This window comes from Aythya fuligula, chromosome 6, assembly GCF_009819795.1.
Source record: "Aythya fuligula isolate bAytFul2 chromosome 6, bAytFul2.pri, whole genome shotgun sequence".
Lineage (NCBI taxonomy): Eukaryota > Metazoa > Chordata > Aves > Anseriformes > Anatidae > Aythya > Aythya fuligula.
This window is the reverse complement of record NC_045564.1, coordinates 10,186,327-10,208,181: the sequence shown is the minus strand read 5'-3', so window position 1 is coordinate 10,208,181 and position 21,855 is coordinate 10,186,327. Positions and strand designations below refer to the sequence as shown.

General features: G+C 52.8%; 1 protein-coding gene across 3 annotated transcripts in view; it reads right to left on the bottom strand.

The window, feature by feature from the left end:
• The window catches only part of SH3BP4 (SH3 domain binding protein 4), a 35,650-nt gene extending 19,367 nt beyond the window's left edge, over window positions 1–16,283 (bottom strand). The window contains exon 1 of one of the 3 annotated variants that reach the window (XM_032190556.1): window positions 16,236–16,283. The gene's annotated coding sequence lies outside the window, so the exon portion shown is untranslated. Of the gene's footprint in view, window positions 1–2,096; window positions 2,152–3,725; window positions 3,758–16,235 lie in introns of those variants that run through there. The other 2 variants (XM_032190558.1, XM_032190559.1) reach the window with 2 other exon arrangements.
• Window positions 16,284–21,855: the final 5,572 nt, after the last annotated feature.

Below are 21,855 nucleotides of genomic sequence, written 5' to 3'. Positions count from 1 at the left end.
GTAGCAGGATTTGCTCCCTGCCCAGGGGTGGCTTCCTGGGAGCATCCCCAGGTATGGCACAAAACGCACAAGCCTGCTGAGAATTTTTGCTGATAAGAGGGAGGGCTCGCGGGGCTGCCCGGTACCAAGCACGGGGCTGCAGATGGAGCCAGGACCTTCCACGGGCAGCCAAACGAAGGGCAGCAGGCTGCCAAAGGGTGGTGGGGAGGATGCTGCACAAACTGCTGTGCTCGCAGGCCTGTTCTCCCCGGGTAATAATAAAAAGCCCATCAAATCCTTCAGGGGAAAAAGTCTGGGGGAACCTTCCCTCTCTGGCTGCACAGACCCCCAGAGAAGAAAGAGCTCGTAATCCACCGCTCATCTTCCTCCCCCAGCTTCCCACACCAAAGCCAAGACCAACCCCAGTCACTTGCTGCTAATTATTTTTCCATTTACCTTTTATTTACCAAAGTCAAGATCCCCCTAGCTCTCCTAAAAAAAAAAAACAACAAATACAACAGAAGCGGTTCATGGAAGTTTTAAAACGCAGTCAGCATTATTTAAAGGCAAGTGAATTTAACTCTTTGTAGCCAGAAATTAATTTTCCGTAGCTACCCGTGGAGCACATTCATCCTAGGCAATAAATTCACCGAAAATGTTGCTTCTGTCACTGCTACTGTAAGTACAGTGGACCTCCCCCTGGTGCCACCACCACGGCAGCAGGGTCTGGCAGCCAGCACGCTGCAGTGAATCCCGGCTTCTTGTGTGCTGCTGACCTTGGGCAGGAGTCCTGGGGGCAAAGCATCTCGCCCCCTGCCCGCCTGGCCTCTTCTGTAAGGCACTTTGAGCCGTGCTGGTAAGGAAGAGCTGCCTGCTGTTGTTTTTTCTCTAGAAGCCTGGCCCAAGCATCTCGGGCCACATACCCTGGTGATTCCCAAGTTTGTCACCTTTCTGTCACCTCCTCCTTCTGCTTTACCGCTTGTGTTTGCACAGCCAATGCTTTCATCTTTCAAAAAAAACACACAAAAACAAAAAACCCAACCAAAGATAAAACGCTCCTTAAGACAACACAAAACACAAGCTCTTTGTACCAGAAAGAACATGTTTGTCTGAACTCACGTACGCCCCGGAACAACTCCTGGGAGACGTGAGAGAAGGAAACGAGTTATTTCAGCAAACGAGAAGGGACTTGCAGGAACACGGGGACCTCCAGTCCCTCCCACGGTGCCCTCATCTCCCATGGGTTTGCTTCAGGTCCCACCCCGGGAGGCTGCGTGCAACACGGCACAAACCCTGCCCAGCCCCAGCGAGGAGGCTGCAGATCTTCTCTGACGTTCAGGTCCCGAAATAAGAAACTGGAACATTTGGAAAGAAAAAAAAATATATATATATAGTTATCTGTGCCCACCCTGCTGATCGTGCCGATCCCACTTTGTGTGCCGAGCAGCAGAGGCTCGGTGCTGGCAGCCGGCAGCAGTGCTGGCCAGGGAGCACAGCCCGTGCCAAGAGCTCTGGAAAAATTCAGCCTGCAAGGACGGGACGGCAGGGAGCCAGGGGAACGGCAGGACGATGCTGCACACCCTCGTCTTCCTCCTCTCCTGAGGATGCTGGCATGCCGAGCGCCGCAAGCTGCTCCCATTTAGGGCTCCTGCCGAGCACGGTGCTCTTTGCCAGCCCCAGCACGCAAAGGATGGGAATTTGGCACGTGCAAGCAATTTGACTCACAGCTCTCGGGGGCACGGGGGGCACTGCAGGGGAAAAAAAAATATGATTATTGCTGAGGACGTGTTCCCGGTGTCTGCTGGCACCTAGAGAGAGGGAACCCGCTGCAGCCTCCCTAATGGGTGCGTTACCCTTTGCAAGCGAGGCAAGGAAGGACAGGAAAAGCTTCCTTTTATAGCAATGACTTTGGAGCACGAGTCTCATTGAAAGTCAGTGCTGGAGACGGAGATGCAAGCGGCTAAATACAGATCAGGTGTCTTTGGGGTAAGAGAGCTTTCCCTGCAGCGCCTGCCAAGCTCGATCCCCAGCCCTACAGCTCCCCACTGCTTTCGCCATCCGTTCCCCGTGCAACCAGCCACCGAGCTAGGAGAAACCACTGCCCCAGCAACGCTCACCTCCGCTGCAGAATTCAGTGAGGGGACCGAGATGCCACCAAAGCCAGGTCAGGATGGCTGGGAGCCGACAGCAAACCCACCGAGAGGGCTTGCGAAACGCATCGTGCCACTGAGCGCTCCCGGCTTCCAGCCCCGACCCTGCAAACGCAAAGCACAAAGTCCAGCTCAGAGGGTGCTCAGCTTGGAGAGCGGCCCCCAGGCAGCCTTGGGATGTTTTTTTTCTGCCTAAATATCAGGCTGCAGCTCTGTGCTGGGCCCCTGGCACAGGCTGCCCAGAGCCTGGGGGAGCTCCTCCTTGGGGAGCAGGGAGGTTCTTCCAACCAAGTCCTCACGGGGACCATGGAGAGCACGAAAATCCCAAATCACACCCAGCGCAGAGCTCCCAGGGGTTAAACAGAGAAGCCACAAACCCCCGTACAAAACCCCCAAAGGGAACGGGAGCCCAGGACGGTGCCTGCGAACGTGCAGAGCTGAGCAGCAAGGCAACGAAGCAGAGGCGGCTCCGGGAATCGCTGCTGCGAGGCACCAATTAGCAGCTTCAGCACGAAGCCACCCTCCCTATTTGCGCCCGGAGGACGTTTGCTGGGGCAGAGGAGGGCGAGGAGCCAGCACTTCAGGAGCACACCGGGCGCTGCCTCTTCGTAAGCACCCGGGCAACTTTCCCTGCCCTCTGCACCAGCTTCATTACCTGCTTTCAGCTCGGCAGCACGGCAATTCGGGGCACGGTGTCCCTGCTTTGGAATGAAGAGATGGGTTTTGCTTGGTGCTGTTAGCAGCCAGCGGTTTTTACAGGGGTTGGGAACAGCAGCTGCTCTTCCTCCCAGCCCTCGCAAGCCCGTCCAAGGTCTTTGCAAGCCCCTCCGAGGTCTTTGCAAGCCCCTCCAAAGGTCTTTGCAAGTCCCTCCAAAGGTCTTTGCAAGTCCAAGAGCTCTGCCGGCAGCTGCAGCTCCTGAGGTTTGCTCAGAGCCAACAGCAAGGAACAATCGACCTTTCAGAAAAGGGGGAACTGATATTTGAGCCAGGCCGGGCCTCAGAACAAGCCAACACAGGGATCCTATGACAAAGGAGGAGTGAAACCCCAACTTCCAGAGGCGCAATCCAGCCACTGACTACAGGGAGATGCTTTTAAGGAAGAGACGGCCTTGTCTGTCAGCAGAAATCCCCTCTGTGGCTCACAATCTTTTATCTGATGCCTTAGAAGAGGAGGATGGTTGGCCCTGATGATCTTTGGGGTCTTTTTTTTCCTGTGGAAGAGATGCTCCTCACGGTTCCCCATGTAATCTCAGGGCAATGCTCAGAAAGAGCAGGCTAAGGGCAGCCAGAAACGTGCCTTCTGGCATAGGACACGCCAAGGCAAGCAAGTGCACCCACAAAGTCACATCACTGTGCTGCCGTGGCCATCGTATTAACCATGGCAGCAAGCTGGTAAACTGAGATGTGGAAGCTTGAAGCACTGTGAAAGGCTTTCCTTGAGCCAAAAGCTTTGGAGATGAGCTAGCCCCTCACTTACACTCCATCTTTTCCCCCAGACTGATGCAGAGCCAACTCTGTGCAGCTCTCTGCCCACGTACCCAGCCAGGACACATCTCACAGGCTGAAAATCCATCCTGCGTGGTCCTCTGGACTTACCTGAGCTGCTGCACTTGAAAAGAAAAGGTTTTACTCAAGACCAGAGGTACCACATCCTAGGATGGCCCCACAGCAGCCCCAACGTAGAGGACATCGTAAGCAGGTAGCCAGATGCAGCCCCAAAGTCAGCTGGGCTTGACGCTGACCTATTTTGAAGAATCATTTGGGAACTTCCTTTGGGGAAAAAAAGGAAAAAAAAAAAAGAGGGGTTTCATTCCCAGCTCACTGCCTGAGCATGCTCCACAGCCAGCACCTAGCAGCCAGCTCCTCGCACTAATGAATAAAACCTCTTTGGATTATCATACAGGGGAACTCACTCGAGTGATGAGCTCGTGCAAAAGCTTAACCTTGATTTAATGTTCTTACACACCTTGTTGATTAGCCCAGGTACTGATCTGCTGGTGGATTACACGATGCTTTCAGCTATGCTGAAAATGCTGACAGGAGCCAAAATCTATCACAAGCCTGAATTAGGCAGAAACAAATGCAATCAGCACATTGCAATGAATTCCCTCAAAACAGCATTTTTAAGCACTCTGCCTCGGTAAACATTTCCCAGGCAGATTCCCCATGACACCTGGTTTTAAGCAGCTTAACCATTTGCTGGAGCTGACAGTCTCTTGCATGAAAGCAAGGAAGAAAACACTCTGCTAAACCAGAATACAGGTTCCTGCTCCGTGCTTGACTCAACCCTGGCCTGTGATCCCGTGCTGAAAAGCTAATTCAGAGCAGTAAGATGCCTGAAAAGCAGCCCCACAGCTCGTTCTGCCATTCCTCTGAAGGGCAGGCATGCAGCCCGGGGTGGAAGAACTAGATGTGAGGGCAGGCATCTGCTCAGACCCAGGGTGAGGACTAGGATGTGCTGCAAAAAGCTGTGAGCTGTCCGTACTTCTGCTAACTTGGTCCACGTTGCTTGTCCTGTGCTTTCTCCTCTCAGTGGCTGCGTGGTAAATTCGCACCAGGAAGGCTCTCTTCTCCCTGCTTCTTCCTCCTGAGGAGCAGAGGCTGTTAAACACCCCTCTCGGCCCTGTTCTTTCAATTTAATCTCATCTACGATTCCAGCGAGTTGCATACCTGTCCAGGAAAGCACTGCTGGTTCAATCCCAAGCGTGCTTTCAACACCAGGCTCATTACATGGGCACAGAAGACCACGTGGCTGGCTTCAGGTGGATTTCAGCAGCCGAGTTCTTACCTTAATTTAGATTAGAGCTCATCCACGCACGGCATTTTAACCAACAAAGCTTCCCAGGTGCAGACACAAGCTCTGTCAGCCAGCAGGTTTAAGATAAGCCAAAACAACCCTCTGTTTATGCAACAGAAGAGCAAATACCATGGCTTCTTGAAATCATTTAATTACAGTTATCCCTTAAATGAAAACCTTGCGAAACTGCACGGAGGCTTTAGGCAACCTGCAAATTAACCAGGGGAGAGCACAACCCAGGGGTCAGGGATGCCAGATACAATCTGATCAGCGCCTCAAAGCACTTCCATAACATCAATAGTACCATGAGGGGAAAAAAAAAAAAAAAAAAAAGTAATAATAACACAACCCACACCCCTGTGCATCAGAGTTTGCTGTTTCAGTCGCGTCAAGTAAAAGCTGTTTGATCTCATCATCGGAGGTCAGATAGCTGATAAGAAACCAATTTCATTATTGTCAGACCAGAGCATTTCTGGAAGGGTTCATCTGCAAAGAAAGGTGAGCACTTTGAAGTGTTAAAGTTTTGTTTTAGTTGAAACGCACCAGGCCCCTGCCTGGCTGCTCTCAAATTAATGTGGTATGAAATGACACTGCAGGCCCATCCCGTGCAACTTCTCAGCGTGCAATGTCAAAGCCGCGCTGCTTCTCCCTGCTGGGATGTAGCCAGACCCTCCGGCAGCCCCCCTCCTCTGGGGAGAGGCATTTCAGGGGAGGAAGCCTGTCTTTAGCAGGATATTCGGGCACAGAAATAGCCATTTCCAAACATTTGGCAACACGCTCAAAATCTCTCTCGCTCCTGGACGAAGCAGGGCTGAATCTTGGACGTGATCTTTACAGCGTTAGTCAGTGGGCAAAATTAAAACAGCACCTGAAAGGCATGGGAAGCCCATGAAGGCTTTTCCCCACGCTTAAAGAAGCGTTTCTGAAGGACAAGTTATTCACTCGTTGCTTTCTCAGAAAAGACAGCCCCGGGCAAGGCTGGAAGATGTTCCTGCCCTCACTCCTCATCTGCTGCTTGCCATCGGTGCGAGGAAAGCCACCCAAGACGCGAGGCTGCAAGCAACCTGGGCAAGCTGCTCGCAGCTCCCCTGCTCGAGCCTGAAAGCGGAGCGCTAAATTTATCCCCGCTGAGATTTCTATGGTAACAGACTACACCGTCAAATTTCAGATTATTGCGGCTTGAAGTAGGGGTGAAGTAGAGTTAACAGACTCCGGCGTATTACAGGGTTGTCTGAAGCCAACACAAAAGCACCCATATTTGAGAAAAAAAACAGACAAAGCTGTTACTGACAGCCATCCCGTGGGATGCAGAAAACCCAATTCTTGTCCTTTGCCTCTGGAGGAACGCCTTATTTTAGAAACTAACAGTTAAAATTGGTTAAAAAAAGTAATGAACATACTTATGGACAGATAACTTCCTTGTGTCAATTGAGCAATGGTCATTTGCAGTGAAGAACTTACTCTGTTGATTGATTTTTATGGAAAGCAACTCCAGCCTGAGCAGTGCAGTGCTAGCTCTGCTTCACAGCTGCTTTAATACCCATCGTTGTATTTGTATTTTAATTGTAGCTCCCTATTTAAGGCTCCCTATCTATGGGTTGGGATCAACAAACATGCCACGACACCATCCATGGCCGTCTTTACCAACTGACCTACACAACCGGAGCTACGACAGGGTGTTAAGGCTAACGTGGCCATTAATTACTCCCTTTCCTGAGCTGCAAGGAGCTGCTGCAGCCCTCTGGTCACACCAAAGTCCCCTCAACAAAAAAAAAATAATAATAATAAAATGCATCAGAGCACCCAGACATGGACAGGCAGAATTAGATATGCTCTTGATGGGAAAACTGAGCCTCCATATCAAACCAATGCAGAGGGACTTAATCTCTTTTCTCTCTTTTTTTTTTTTTCTAATTAAAACTTACTTCAAGTAACACATGAAAGACGTGAAAACAAAGGCACGGCTGATGCACTAGGACAGTTTTATATTTAGAAGAATGACACAAGTACTCGATCAACAGAAAAGAAATGGAAACTTCCTTCTTACACTGACCAGAAGGGAAAAAGAAAAACAAAAGGAAGGCAACTTCCACCACCATTTACAACCTTGCCAGTTCTGCTTTTACACAGAATTCAGCTGGGTTTTCCATGTGCGATCCCAGTAAACTACATTTACAGCTTACAGAGACCTGATGACGAACATCAACTGAAACACTGCGTGCATTCACCAGAGAGCAAGCATTTTTCAAATTTAGGGTTTACTACTGCCAGCTCTGTTTTCAAAAGGGTAACTAACAATGTTTTAGTAATTCAGCAAAAAACAAATATACTGGGGTGTTCAAAAAAGCTATTTCTAAGTCTTACAGACCAGAGTTTTACTACAGAAGTAGTATAATGCTTTATTAATTTAAGAGGTATTAGTTCAGAAGTCAAAGATTTGCTCAGCTAGATATCTGATCATCAGCTAGACCTCATTCTAAATTTCTCCAACATAACTTGCATTTTTGTGGTGAAAAAGGCGTAAAAAGTGACTTTTTTCATGATGCTGAAAGGCAAAAGGGAGGAAGAAGTGCTTACAGCACTATATAGGAATTTTAACAGTTGGGTGTATACCTCTGTGTCCAAGTGATTCCCCCATAACCCATTCATGTACAGAAAAGAAGAACGGGGACCCCAACCCTTCCCAAGCGACTCACTTCACCCTGCACAAACACCTCCACCTTCCCCACAAGCTACCCAAGGCACCAGAAGAAGAAGCAGCCCTGAAAGTGCTGGGGGGATGAGGGATGAGCAGGGATCTCTTTTGATCCCAAGAGAGCATGCAAAGAAAAAACACACAGGTGATTTCCTATCGCTCTGCCAGGCTCGGGACTGTCCTGCATTGAAAGAAACACAAATTACCAGACAGATTTTCAGATGGATCCATCCAATTCATACAGACAACAGGTCAGGTCACCAAGTCCAACCATCACCTTACACTACCAAGCCCACTACATCCACACTTCTCTTAAACACCTCCAGGGACAGGGACTCTGCCACCTCCCCGGACAGCCTGTCCCAATACTGACCACCCTGTCCGTGCAGAAATTCTTCCTGACATCCAACTTAAACCTCTCCTGGTGCAATCTGAGGTGTTCTCACATCCCCTGAGAAAAGAGACACCTCCTTGCTACAACCTCCTTTTCCCCAGACGCCACAGCCCCAACAACTCCTGTTTTCCTACATGCTGTCCCCAAGCATCAGCCAGGACAGGGCCGGGTACTCGTGGGTGCTGCTCCAACCCGGAGCAGCCAGGTTGCTCTCAAAGCCACTAATCTCGCTGAAACCAGCTGGTTTGTGTCCGACACATGGGCCAGAAGCCTGTCCTACAGCAGGACGGCTGTGTGCGTGCAGCCCTCCCTCTCCCTTCTCGGCAGAGCGGCGCGGCCCAGGCCCAGGCCAAGCTTTATCTGAGGCGTGACTAAGAATAGCTCTGGCCGGTGTGGAGCCCCTAGAAGAGAATGGCCTGGGTCTCTGCCAGAGAGCACGTTTCCTCTGCTGCTGAGCCTATGGCCAGCCAGATACAAGGCAAACACAGAGCAGAAGCTGCCTCAACACAGGCTGGGCCAGGCTTACTCAAATCCCACCACCCCATCCCTATGGTCTGCAGGACACCATCTTCTTTAACCGTCTGGGCAGAGCACACCCTCGGTAAATTTGTGGATGCCACAGAACTAGGGGAAGTGGCAGATTGACCAGAGGGCCATGCAGCCATCCAGAGGACCTGGATGCACTGTCCCGTGGTGCTCAGTGCCAGGCTGAGAGGCCCTGGGCACAGCCTGGAGCCCAGGAGGCTCCCTCTGAGCACCAGGCAGCACTGCTGTGCTGGGTGGGTGCCACAGCCCTGGCACAGGCTGCCCAGAGCCTGGGGGGGCTCCTCCTTGGGGAGCTTCAGGAGGCGTCGGGACCTGGGGCTGGGCATCCAGCTCGGGGTGGCCCAGCTGGAGCAGGTTTGGGATGCGTGGACCTGGAGGTCTCTGCAGTTAGGCACCGCAGCGCTCGTGTTTCGAGCAAGCACCCCAGCGGAGCACGGCGGCCGAGCAGCCACCAGCAGCCAGCCACACCAGTATTTCTTCCCCTACGTCTCAGGCTCTCCCACAGCAGAGCGAGCAAAAACAAAGGAACAGGAGGAATCAAAACCCCAGCCCCTCCTCGACTTGCACGCCCAGGAGCCGTAAGCAGGATTTGCACCTGGCAGCAGAAACCCATCTCTGGCTACATGCAGGGAATTACCTCCTGCCCTGCTTTCGCAAGCTAAATTGCCTAAAGCAGCATTAAGCCAGGAACCACCTGCCCTTTTCAAAAGCAAAACACCTCCCCTACCCCCTCTGAGCGAGCAGACCATCTGATGCAGCCCTGGCATCACTGCTTTCCATTCACAATTCATGAAAAATTAGGCCAAACTGCAAAGATTTTTATTCCTTTTATCTTGCCTGCCTGTAGGGCGAACAGGACACCGTGACATTTTTTCCCCCTGAGTATGTTTCTGAAGTGACTTTGGAGCCCATTTTTCGTGGCATGGGCTCCGCAACTGCAGAGACCGGGGTTTGACCCTGGGATCAGAGTGCCCCTGGACAATGCCAGTGCTCTGTGCCTCAGTTTCCCCCTCAGCACAGCAAGCCCGGAGCTATCAGCCAGACCTCAAACCCTTCAGGACATGCAGCTCTGCAGGCAAGGGCCACCTCTGCAGCCCATTTAAGCTGCAGGAGGCATCACTGCCTCGCTGCGTTGGGGCTTCCCACCATGGCCAGGTAGCAGGAAATGTGGCAGCAGCAGTAGGATGGCAAGCAGCTTTCCCCAGGGACGTTTGTAACATGAGATTAACTCCTCTCCCCATCACATTTAAACAGAGGTCAACACACCAAGGTAAAGCTGGGACAGAAAGGTCACCCCTGCTGAGGGAAAACACAGAGGGGGTTAAACGTTTGCCCTCCTCCCCAAATCCCTGTTGCAGGACCCTGCATTCCTCTGCTCCAACGGTGTTCTGGGCTAAAGCTTTTTGCTCACTGTTTCCATGCCTGGCCATGTCCTGCATCCTGGACTTGGTTCACATTTTAACAGCTCCTATTAATAGGTAGAGCAGGAGAGGCACCAGCTGCTCTGTCCAGTCGCCCTGCTGTGCTGAGCAAGCTTGAGCCCCCCAAATTCATTTCTCCCCCGTCTCTTTGGTGGGCAAGGTGCTAACATCAGGTGAAAAGAAAAAAAAAAAAAAAAAAGCCCCCCAAAAAAGCCTTGCTTACCCACCAGCTGCAGCAGAGGCCAACGCTGTCGGTGACCTTCAAATCCCTCGAGTTCAAGGGATCTCAGCTGCAGGTTTGCAAGAGGAGCTCTTTCGACCAGGTAATTTGGGGCACCGGTGAGGACATTCTCACTCACCACCGCAAGGCTGTGGCATTGCATCGGCTGCAATGACAACCCTGTCTGCATCCCACTAGAAGCCCTCTGGGTCTCTGTTAATGCCTACATGCTCCCTGGAAAACATTTCCTCTTTGCTGCAGGTACCACAGCGCTGGGAAAGCAGCGGCAGCAGAAACCCATCGCCCATCCCACCAGCTCCGTGTCGGAGCCCACAGCACAACCCCGAAGGGCTTGAAGGAGGCCGTCCCCCTCCCCAGGGTAAAGCTGTGACCTCGTTTCGTGGGATTTAACGAAGCACTGCAGGAGTCCAGATGGACTGTCTGGCTAATTGAGTTAATTAAAGCGTTTTCTGCAGTGATTAACTTTCAGGAACAGGGCTCTGCGTTACGCATTTTGGAAAGGCTCCTTGTGAGCAGCTCGGGCACTCTCCAGGGAGCACCGGCCACACCTCAGCAGCAGCATGAGGCAGGAGAACAATTACTTGGAAACTCTTACTGATCGCACTGAGCTGTTTCTCAGCAGTGTTTTCGGACTCCAAGCAGCTTACCAAATAAAAAAATAAAACATAAATAAAAAAATCCATTTGTTTTTCACTACCAGGCTGGCTGAACAGGATGTAGAAAACGAAAGGCTGTGTATGCAGCGGCCGTGCGAACACGTAGGCTGCACGAGGGCTGCCCGGCGGGCCTTTTTTTCTGGGATGGAGACTTCTCCAGAAGACACGCAGGAAGGCTGTAGCAGATGTGGGAAGAGATCTGTCACCCACGTCCCGATCCTAGGGCATCTTTCCCCCGTCCCAGCCTACAGCAGGCGCGATAAGCCCCGGGAACTGAGCAACGCTGCCCGTAACTCGCAGGACGATAAGCTGGTCAAGGCCAGAGCCGGCAGAACACAAACAGGCCACCCTGCACAGAGACGTTTTGCTGACGGAGGTAATCGCCATCTCCCAGGGACAGTAAATACTTTGTCTGCCCGCAGCCCCTGCCTGGAGATAACCAAGCAACGCTCACAATGGCCAGAAGAAAGGCTTGCTTTGTGGCCGCCGTGTTTTTCTCCTGGATGAGACCAGCTGCCACAAAGCTCTGAGACGGAGCCGCGTCCCGGAAAGCCGGTATCGAAAAATCCTTCTCCAAAGAAAGCCCCAGGAAAGCCAGGGGAGGTTTGGGTTAGATTTAAGGAAGAAATTTTTCACTCTGAGGGCGGCGAGGCCCTGTCCCAGGTTGCCCCGAGGAGCTGTGGGTGCCCCATCCCTGGCAGTGCCCAAGGCCAGGCTGGATGGGCCCTGCTCTGCTTGAGGGGTGGCACTGAGAGGTCTTTGAGATCCCTGCCAACCCAAACCTTCCTGTGATTCTGTGAAAAAGGAAAGCAAAAAAATAAAATAAAATAATATAGAGCAGCCACTTAGCATCAGAAAAGCAAATTCACAGACACAGAGCAACCTGGGCATCCCCTGCAGCTGTGTTTTCCAATGCGGGATTTTCCACCCTCCCCAGGGGATGTCGGTGGAAGGGACCCCAGCGGATCCAAACGCCAGCCACCGAGGATACAGCTGCAAGGAGGCTGCTGAGACCGATGCAGGCTGCTCAGGGCAGGATACGGCCACACAGCCAGCGCTGAACCTCTTCCCAGTGGGAACATCAGGAAAATCACCCCGTGGCAGCGCTCCGGGAACTGGGCTCTGCGGCTGAAGGGGCAGACAGCCACACAGAAGTGTATTTAAACCCAGTGGGATTCAGGTGAAGAGCTCAGGGATGCACCTACTGATCTTTGCTTTTTTTTCCTCCATAATATCAACCCCAATGAATGGCAAAGAACAGGCTGTTCGCAGACCAGGTGTGTTACGAACTGTTCCCTGAGCTCTCCTGCAGACTTCAGTAGCTCCACCTGTACCACAGGCACAGCCACACACACACAAAAAAATGCCAACCACAGCTCTCACGAGGGCAGAAGGCAGCACGGAGGGGTTTGGGGTCGGAGACGCAGCGCCTGCTGTTCAGGGGGAGAGAACAGTAATTCCCAGGGCTCAGCACCCGGCTGGGAAACGCTGCTCGTCCAGGCTGCAAGCAACCCCACCCTGGTACAGCTAATCTGATCGCAGGTTTTCAATGCTACCGTCAGGATGCAATGGGCTGGGGAGGGAGGCTGGCGAGAGGGAAAGAAAGAGAGGAAATGCCACAGATGTGAGGACGCTTTTTCTGGCCAGGCAAAGCCTTGTTTTGTTTTCCTCCCTTAAGTTAGCTGCCATTTTCTGCAAGCTGGATCAGTTACAAAAAAAAGAAAGTTTCTCTTTGTTTAATTACAGCTCTCGGAGCCCGGTGCCCAAGAGACCCAGCTCACAGACCCCGCGTCCCCGCTGCTGGCTCTGGGCACGGACATGAACAAAGAAATCGGCACGGCCGCCAGAGTTAAACTTGAATGTCTCCCACAAACACATGACTCGAGCTCGGCACTGACAAAGACTATTTTTACTCCCAAAGGCAACTCGGCAGACGTCGCTGCTCCCGACTGCCAGCGCTCAGTGACAGCAGAGGCTTCTCCAGGACCGCACGCCACCGCTTTCCGCTGCCCATCCCCAATTTGCACAAAGGTCTCGAACAGAAGATCCAGACTAAACTCACCCCGGTTAAGTCCTTCAGACCCATCACGAGTGGCTGCAGTGGCGAGGAGGCACGCGGGACCTGAAAGACTTTGGTCTCAGTTCCCTGCAGGACCACTGCTTCGGTGTCCAAATTTCCGCTCGTTTCACTCCGTCCCCCCATCCTGTACCCAGGCTAAGTGGGTTTTGTCCTAAAACCTCTCACCATGCATATAACACCCATGCCAACCAACCCCATGCGCTTCCACACCTGCACCAAGGCACAAGGCACAGCTGAAGGGTGCAGAGGGACCCCCTCATCCCAAAACCACCCCCTCGCCAACACTTTGCTGTACTTGTACTTTGCTGTGGTACTTTTACACAAAGTACCCCTCAAGCCACGTCTCTCCCCCTGTTCCTTCACAGGGCTGCCAAACACACGTGTTCCCGTCCCACTAATTTTCACCCGAGCGCCTGGCTGATGAAGGAACAGGAGAGATGAAAACAATGACTCAGCCACCTTCCACGTTTGGATTTTAATGTACAAAGCTTGGAGGCTACAAAGTTATGTTCCCATCCATCATCCCTGTCTGCTCACGGAGATGAAGCGCATCACCCGACCTCGGCCCTGAGAGCAGCAGCAGACAGCACCCTGCACGCGTGGTCTCTGCTGTGGGGTGCGGAGCAATGCCTCTGCCTGGGGCCAGGTAGAGCTGAGCACCTTCAGGCAGGTGTACACAGAAATGTTCAGCCCTAGGACTCCCCTAGGGCTCACCACGCTGAGGGCAGGATGGCAGACACCTCGCCTCCACGAACAGCGGGACTGCAGCCGGCAAGGGCTGGGAATGCTGCTCGCGGCTCAGCGCCTGATGTCTCCTCCCAGCAGCTGATGCTGTCCTTATTAAAGCCCCCGGGGCAGGGCAGAGTGAACCTGGCTCCAAAAGGAGCAGCTGCAGGTGTCGCAGGGCACCCCATGGTCGCTGTCCCCATGCCCCAGGTGGACCCATGACGGCCGGGTCCTGCGCCGCTTTCAACCAACCCACCCAAAACATGAACCTTCCTTCGCACAGAGGAAACACAAATCCAAGGGCCGGAGACTTGGAAGTCTCACAGCAAGCTCTTTGACCCGTTAAAGACCAAACCCCATCCTGGGAACACTTCCAACACACGCAGCGGAGCTTGGCAGCAGCTCCCAAAACCCGCGGGGACAGCGGGGTGCTCCCAGCCCCAGCGAGTCCCCTGCCAGACCAAGCCAAGAAGCAAACCCAAACCATTCACAGGCGCACAAACAGGAACCAAAAAACAACAGAAAAAATAAGGGGTAGAGCTCCTTCGTTTTCCTGTTCCCCTGAGCCATGGGGTATGCCCCCTTCCGTACTCTCATGCTTCCCTTTCTGAGTCCACGGGAGCCAAAACATGCTGCCATCACTTGACTCCCAGCGCTGGGGCTTACGGTGTTTGGTATTTTTCATCAAGCCCAAACCACATAAAAAGCCAGCAACTCTTTTGAAAGAGCAGGCAGGCAATCCACCGGCTCCTTGCCTCCACTACGGGCAGGCAGGGTTTGGCTGCAAAAAATAAATCACAGTTTGAGAGTCCTCTACGAGAGACAAAGTTGTTACAGGGATGCATTTGATCTGAGCAATGTGTACGTGATGACCAAGGGCCACTGGAAGAAATTAAGGAGCCCAAACTGGTATGAGGACAAATGCCACAGGTTTCTTTCACATCCTTGGGAATTAGCTCTCAAACAGTGTGGCTCTGTGGATGGCTGTGGTGCTACCAGGACATCAGGTGGACATGAAACGAAGGCCAGATCCTCCCATCCGAGCTCCTGGGAGCAAGGCTTTGCCTCGATCAGAAAGCCAGGCTCCCTGCTGGGAGGGAAGGAGCTCGTCAGGACGTGTGTGCGCCCGCTGAGGGACCTGCTGAACTCACCCAAAGAAAGTCCCAGGCCCTGCAAGTGCCTTTTACTCTTTGGTTTTTCTTTTTAAAGCAGCATTTCTGGCCACAAAGCGAGCTCAGGCTGCAATTCACACTTCTGAATTTCACAAACCCCGCTCCCAGGCAAACAACTTGTAAAAGCTGCGCGTCCTCTGCCAGAGCAGCAAACCTCCGGCCCGCTCGGCATCCCTCCTGCGCCACCTGCAAAGCTCAGGCATTTTCAGAACGGCCTTGGGAAAGCAGAGGAAGCACGGCTGGGAGACCCAGAGGCCGAGTTACCTGCATTTATTTCGGCTCCCCTCAAGGGCAGCTGCCTTAAGAAATCCGCCCACCAAAGCCGAACGCAAGGCAACTTTCAGCCCTCTTCAAAAATAAGGAGAATAAGCGGGATGCAAATTTCCCTTTCTATCCTGACCTCTCCAGCTGCTCGCTCCCTCGCGCAGACAGGCTTCTGGATGAAAAGCTTCTCGCCGTATTTAAATGTTTTTCTCATTAAAAAAAAAAAAAAAGCAGTTTCTAAACCACCTCCTTAGCATAGATACAAGCTCTTCAGAGCAACCCCACCAGGCTAGAATAAATATTTTGTTTCACAAATGGTTTTCTTCTCATTAAAACGAAAACATAATTACCGTGCCAAGCGCAGAGGCGAGGAATGGCTGCGCTCACCCCGCGAGGCACCGCGCTGGTGCCCTGCTCATCGCTCGGGTTCCTTCCCCGGCCCGCTCACGGCTATTTTGGGGAGCTGACGGCCGTGCCACAACTCCCCCCACGCTGCGTGGGGCTTGCACGCCGTGCTACACTTGCACACGCACGTGCACACCTGCACGGCGCTGCCTGCGTGTGCTGTGCACATTCACACTGGGCACACACAGCGTGCACAAACACCGGTTGTGCACGCGTGTGCTTCCAGAGTGCACCCTTACACTGCACACAGATGCACTTTGCACACACAGTTGCACAGCACCACGTTGCACACGCACATTGCACGCTGCACATTGACACAGCACCCCCATGCACACACTGAGCGTTGCACACACAGCATGCACCCTTGCATAGCATTGCACGCACTCACTCGCAGGGCGTTGCACACTCACGGCATTGCACACTCACGGCATTGCACACTCACACGGCATTACACACTCACACGGCGTTACCCCCACGGCGTTGCACCCCCTTGCACGGCATTGCTCGCTCTCTCACGGCGCTGCCCGCTCTCCCACACCCTTGCACACCCCTCCCGTTGCACACCCGCCGCCGTTGCACGCCCAGACCCGCAGCAACCCCCCCCCGCCGCCCTCCCGGCGCCGCCGCAAACTTTTCCCCGGCGGAGCTGAGCCCCCAACGGGGCAGGGGAGGTACCCACGCTGCTGCCCCGTAAGCCCCCGGCTCTCACCTGCGAGCAGGCGGCAGCAGATCCCCGCTGATCCCCTCCGATCCCCGGTGATCCCCGCGGGTCCCGGTGCTCCCCCGCTCCCGGTGCCCGCTCCCGGCTCGCGCCTCCCCGCCGCCACCGACCCGCGCGCGCGCCGCTCGCCCCGCCCCCGGCGATGACGTCACGGGGCGGGGTGTGCAAGGGGAGGGGGGGTGCCCTCGTGCAACGGGGGCCTCGTGCAAAGTGGGGGTGTGCGAGGGGTTCTTGTGCACAACGGGCGTGTGCAAGGGGTCCTCGTGCAAAATGGGCACGTGCAATGGGGGAGGGAGCCCCTCGTGCAAAACAGGTGTGTGCAAGGGGCGTGAAGTGCCTTGTGCAAGGGGTCATCAAAAGGGGTGTGTGCAAGGGGTTCTCGTGCAAAATGGGCACGTGCAAGGGGTGTGGGAGCGCCTCGTGCAAGGGGTCCTCGTGCAGAATGGGCACGTACAATGGGGGTGGGAGCGCCTCGTGCAAAACAGGAGTGTACAAGGGGTGTGGGAGCCCCTCGTGCAAGGGGCAGACCTTGCACAAAGCAGGCCAGCACGGGGGCTGTGTAAGCGAGCCCTCGTGCAAAGGGACGCCACCCAGCAGCAGTACAAACAGCCACTCAGTGCAGCTTTTTTGCTTTTTTTTTTTTTTTTTGCATTTCCAACATTTTGGTTAAGCAAGCGAAGTGGCAAAGCCCAGCCCGTCACCCAGCCCCATGCTCCCCGCAGCAGCCTGGCTTCCTCAAGCCATTAAGAAAATCCATGGCAGGTTTGCACTTTGCAACCCCTCACTTGTGTCTTACCCCTGCTGCAGGAAGCTGGCCCGCACCTGGAGTCACAGCCTCCGAGGATGTCAATTCCTGCACCAGGGAGAAAATAAAAAGAGGAAAATGCTAAATGGAAGTCAAACCTTTAATCTTAATAAAGCAACGAGTTGTGCAATGTGAATGTTTTTCTCCTAAGTGGAGCATTTCCACTGAGGGTTTCTGGAGTTAACTACAGTTCAGGAAGGTGGATGTGAAGCCTGAAATGGCTCCAGCCCCCAGGCAGCAAGCCAAAGGCAAAAATGCATGAAAAAAATACTGGACTAACGAAATATTCGCTACCAGACCCATCAAACACAAGACTAAAGGAACAAGGGTGCTGCTTTAGGGAAAAATGGCATCATCAGCAGCAAATGCAGCAGGCCGGGGATGGAAGCAATGCACAGGGAGTGCTGGTGGCCACAGAAACCCTCGCAGGCAGCTGGGCCGTCCCGTGTTGAAATTCCCTTGGGAAAAGCAGGAGAGCACGAAGCCACAGGACATCCAGGAGGAGGCACAGGCAGCCACTGCGAGCCGAGCCGCCGCTCCTCCTACCTCCCCCTTGTTTTTTCCTGGGGAGAATGGGGACCCTGCTCGCTGCAATGATTAAATTTCCTCTTCCTGGGGCTGGCTCCTCCTGCGCCCAGGCTTCCAGCAGGACGCGGTGTTTCGCCATTTCGCCGGCTACTGGACGCAGACAAGACGAGCTGTGTAACCACTTCAAAGTTACCTTGGGAGCTAATTTCTCTGGCACTGTTTTGGTAGGTTTGGGTTTATCAAAGGAAAGCTCCCTGGAGCTGGAAAGCCCGGTTCTCTAATTGCAATTGGGCATTTTGATCTGGCTTTCTGGTGGAAACATTTCAGGTGGCTCCAAAGTCCTCCTGTCCCACTGACTCCCATCCCCTCTGCTTCTGCACCTGTCCTGTGAAAACTCTCATTAACAGCATTACTGGAGCTGCTGGCTTATTAAGTAATCTCTTTGGCATCTTCCAGTGATTTCACAGGATGAGGCCATGGTGCTTGGTTAGATGAACTCCAGATCATCGGGTTGTGCACAGCCACAGCCTGGCACACGCCACAGGTGGCAGCCATCGTGGCATCATCTGGGGAGCTGCTCCCAAAAGTCGCTGTTCAGCCTCTCCTTTATCTATGTCCTAGCTGCTTGGTATCTTTCTAAACTGACCCTGTAGCGAACCAGTGCTGTGTTTTCTCAAGTAAAATAACTTTATTTACATTTATATCCCGGTGATATCGAAGCATGGCATCCTCTTAGTCAGACTTGGTATCTCTCTGGTACTTTAAGGTCCAAAATGACTCGTCTCACTGAATGTTTTCCTTATTGGCAATACTGAAGGACTGAATCGCACTATCAAAATAAGCTCCTGTCCCAAGCAGCTGACATTTCACATAATTTATTGCCCTGCTTTTAAATGAGTTAGTCTGTGTCAGGGGAAAATCACACTGTCCTCTGCAGTCCCCAACAAAGTCTGAATGTACTCGTTCTGTCTCTCTTCCAAGCCCCAGTTCATTCTCACTCGTTTTAGTAATTTACTGAATAGCTAAATTATTCTGCCATCCTGAGAAATGACTGTGGGGATCTCTGGATCATCTCAGGCCAGAGATAAAAGATGCCTTGAGCAGCTTTGGGGGCAAAAGCGTCTTTTCAGATGAGCTGTTTTTTGGGATGGAGGAGGCTTACGTGCATCACTCAGCAGCCTCGTGATCTTTCTGTGGTAAACCCAAATCTCCAGGCGGCAAAATGTCAAACAGAAATGGACTTAAAACTGTCTGCTTAATTGAAAACAGGCAATTCATACATGTCAAACTCTGGGATCGGGAAGCTGCTTTCCCTCTCTGAGGAGGCACACAACAGAGCAACCCCGTTGCTGGTGGGAAGGCCTGGCTGAGACAGGGCTGGAGACCAGCCCCAGAAACCCTGGTTCCCACAAGCACACCTGTAAAACACCACTGGTGCATCTCATCCCTGCCTCTACCTCTCTCCTGGAAAGCTTTTTGTGAGGTACAGGCAAAGCTCGGTCCCTCAGGGGCTGTGGGGCTCAGTACTTGTTTGTAGGCTTGGTGCTGCAGGCAGTAGGGACCTAAATCAGAGGGGATGGAAGCAGAGGCCCCCACCAGCATCCTTCACAGAATCAGGGAATGGTTTGGGCTGGAAGAGACCTCAAAGCCCCCCCAGTGCCACCCCTCAAGCAGAGCAGGCCCCATCCAGCCTGGCCTTGGGCACTGCCAGGGATGGGGCACCCACAGCTCCTCGGGGCAGCCTGGGACAGGGCCTCACTGCCCTCATTGTGAAGAATTTCTTCCATAAAACTAATCTAAACCTCCCCTCTTTTGGTTTAAAGCCATTGCCTTGTCCTATTACCACATTCCCTAATAAAGGGTCTCTCCCCAGCTCTCCTCCATCCCCTTTAAGCACTGAAAGGCCACTACAAGGCCATCCCGGAGCCTTCTCCTCCCCATGCTGACCCCCCAGCTCCCTCAGCCTGGCTCTGTAGGAGAGGTGCTCCAGCCTCTGCCCATCCTCGTGGCCTCTTCTGGCCCCACAGCCCCACATCCTGCTGGTGCTGGGGAGCCCCAGAGCTGTCCAATGCTTTGCACAAGTCCAGGTAGATGCCATCAGCTGCTCTTCCCTCATCCACCAAAACCGTGTCCCCGAGCAGGGCTGGTGTGGGGTGCAGCAAGGCTCTCACCCCATCCCTGTGACAGCCTTGGTGCTCCCTGCCTGGCAGCGGGGCCGTCCCACCTTTGGAAATGTGCCACTCGCGCTTCCCCTGTCAGGAAGCGATACTGATGAGCAATTAGACCTGAGCAGGATGCCCTAATGAGCTCAGGCTTTTGTATTGCACTGCAGATGATCTTGGAGGAATTCCATGTTAAAGTTCACGTTAAGACTTTCTCTGTCCATTCGCCTGTGGTGTTTCTCAAGCGTGGCAGCAAAACTGCCCGACGAACTGAGCTGTCATTGTCCCCTTTGGGCTGAGCAGCACTCAGAAGGGCTGGTCCGGGATAACGTCCCCATGACTCAGATACGAGAGCGTGTCTGGCTCTTTGGGGTAGACAGCTTTCTTTGCTTAGTTGCTGCCTTTGAAATTGCAGATAGGAGCTGAACCTCTGCTTGCCGTGCAGCAAAACCCCGAAACGTGCTCCCCTGCAAACACACCCCCACGGCTAATGGCTCCAAAGAGCCAAGGAGCAGAAATCTCTTACCAGTACCAGGGCCAAAAACACAGAAGGGAGCTCTTGCAGGCAAAGGGGTGGCTTGTTGGCTTAGCACCGAGCTCTTGAAACCTTGCAGAGAGCAGAGCATGCCGAGTGCTGATGGTGTAGGTAAGTGATAGGGACCCCTGGCAGCTGGCAGTTTTAGATGTGCCTCCTGGGTCGTGCTGTAGCAAGGCAGATCTTCTCCTGCTGAAATGGGTGGCAGAGTTATCGCTGGCTTCCAGGTGAGCAGGGCTTGTTTTGCTTTTGCATCCCTTGGCAGGGAGCAAGGCAAGCTCTGGAAATCCCTGACACAGTCTGCACTTACAGGTGTTTGAACACTGTTCAGTCAGCGTACTGTGTTTTATGACTAGCATAAACTCAATAAATGATTCAGACAAGATTTATTTTTGTATGTATAACTTTCCTGCGGACTTGATCTCATTTCAGAACCAATTACCCACAGAAGTTTCTAATAAATAATTCTCAATGCATTTCAAATGGGCAAACAAAGCATCATCTTCCTTCTGCCAAGCTCTCCAAATGGATTTTTCTGCTTCATTTTCTGAATTAGATTACACTAGGCTGTAATGAAAGCAAGGCAAACTTACTCCTCTGACACAAGTCTCCGCTTTGAATGTGTATTTACCCAATTTGTAGCTGGAGTTGGGAGGATTTTTTTTTCCATTCCTTCCTTGTCTGTGCATTACAAACATTGTGCAAGCTCTCCAGCTATTGCAATGGCTGAAGGCAAAAGCAGTAACTATGCTACGTTGGTAAACCTGTCTTCTTGTTTTGCTTTTCCTTGAAACGCCCATTTCCAATCCTCCACAGAAATCTCATGGCCTCTGTGGCCGCTCGCACCAAGCATCCAGCCCCGGTGCGCGAGGTGAAGGCAAACACCCATCCAGGTAATGATCACTTCCCAGTAATAACAAGGATTATTTTGTTAAGCCGCGTGAGGAAGTATGCAGAGCAAATGACAGGGCTTCCGGAACGGCTTTAATTTCTTTGGCTGCTGGAATGAATGAACAAAAGAAAGCAAAGAGACGGAGGTGGGAGATAAGAGAGGCCCAGGGCCCAGCCTCGTGCTGCAGGTGCTCCCCAGCCTCCTCCACCAGCACCTGAGCATCTGCCCCATCCACATGCCTCTAGCACCCTGCACCCATCCCTGTGGACAAACCATTTTGTGTTCACACCCATTTCCAGCCCTCTTTTCCTCGCCAGATTCCCTCGTCACCCTCCCAGCGTAAGCCGAGCAATTCCTTCATAATTCCTGTCCGTAATTCCCAGCCTGGTGAACAAACCAAAGCTCCCGACTGCAATGGCAAGGCTGCAATCTCTGAGTTAATGCTGCGGTTTCCTGTACAGAGTTTCTCCTCCTCCCTGAGTCCAATTGCACAAAATAAAATAGCTTTTGTTCCTGACGGATATTCTCCTGGCAACAGAGTGATGGAAGCTGCAAAAAAATGCCGGGGCTCAATGACAGCTCTATCTAAAACTAACCGCCAAGATGAGTTTGTTTTATCATCTTTAGGAAAGAAAGGGACAAGCTAATGGAAAGGGGAAATTGCTGCTGTTTGTGAAGGCTCCGCA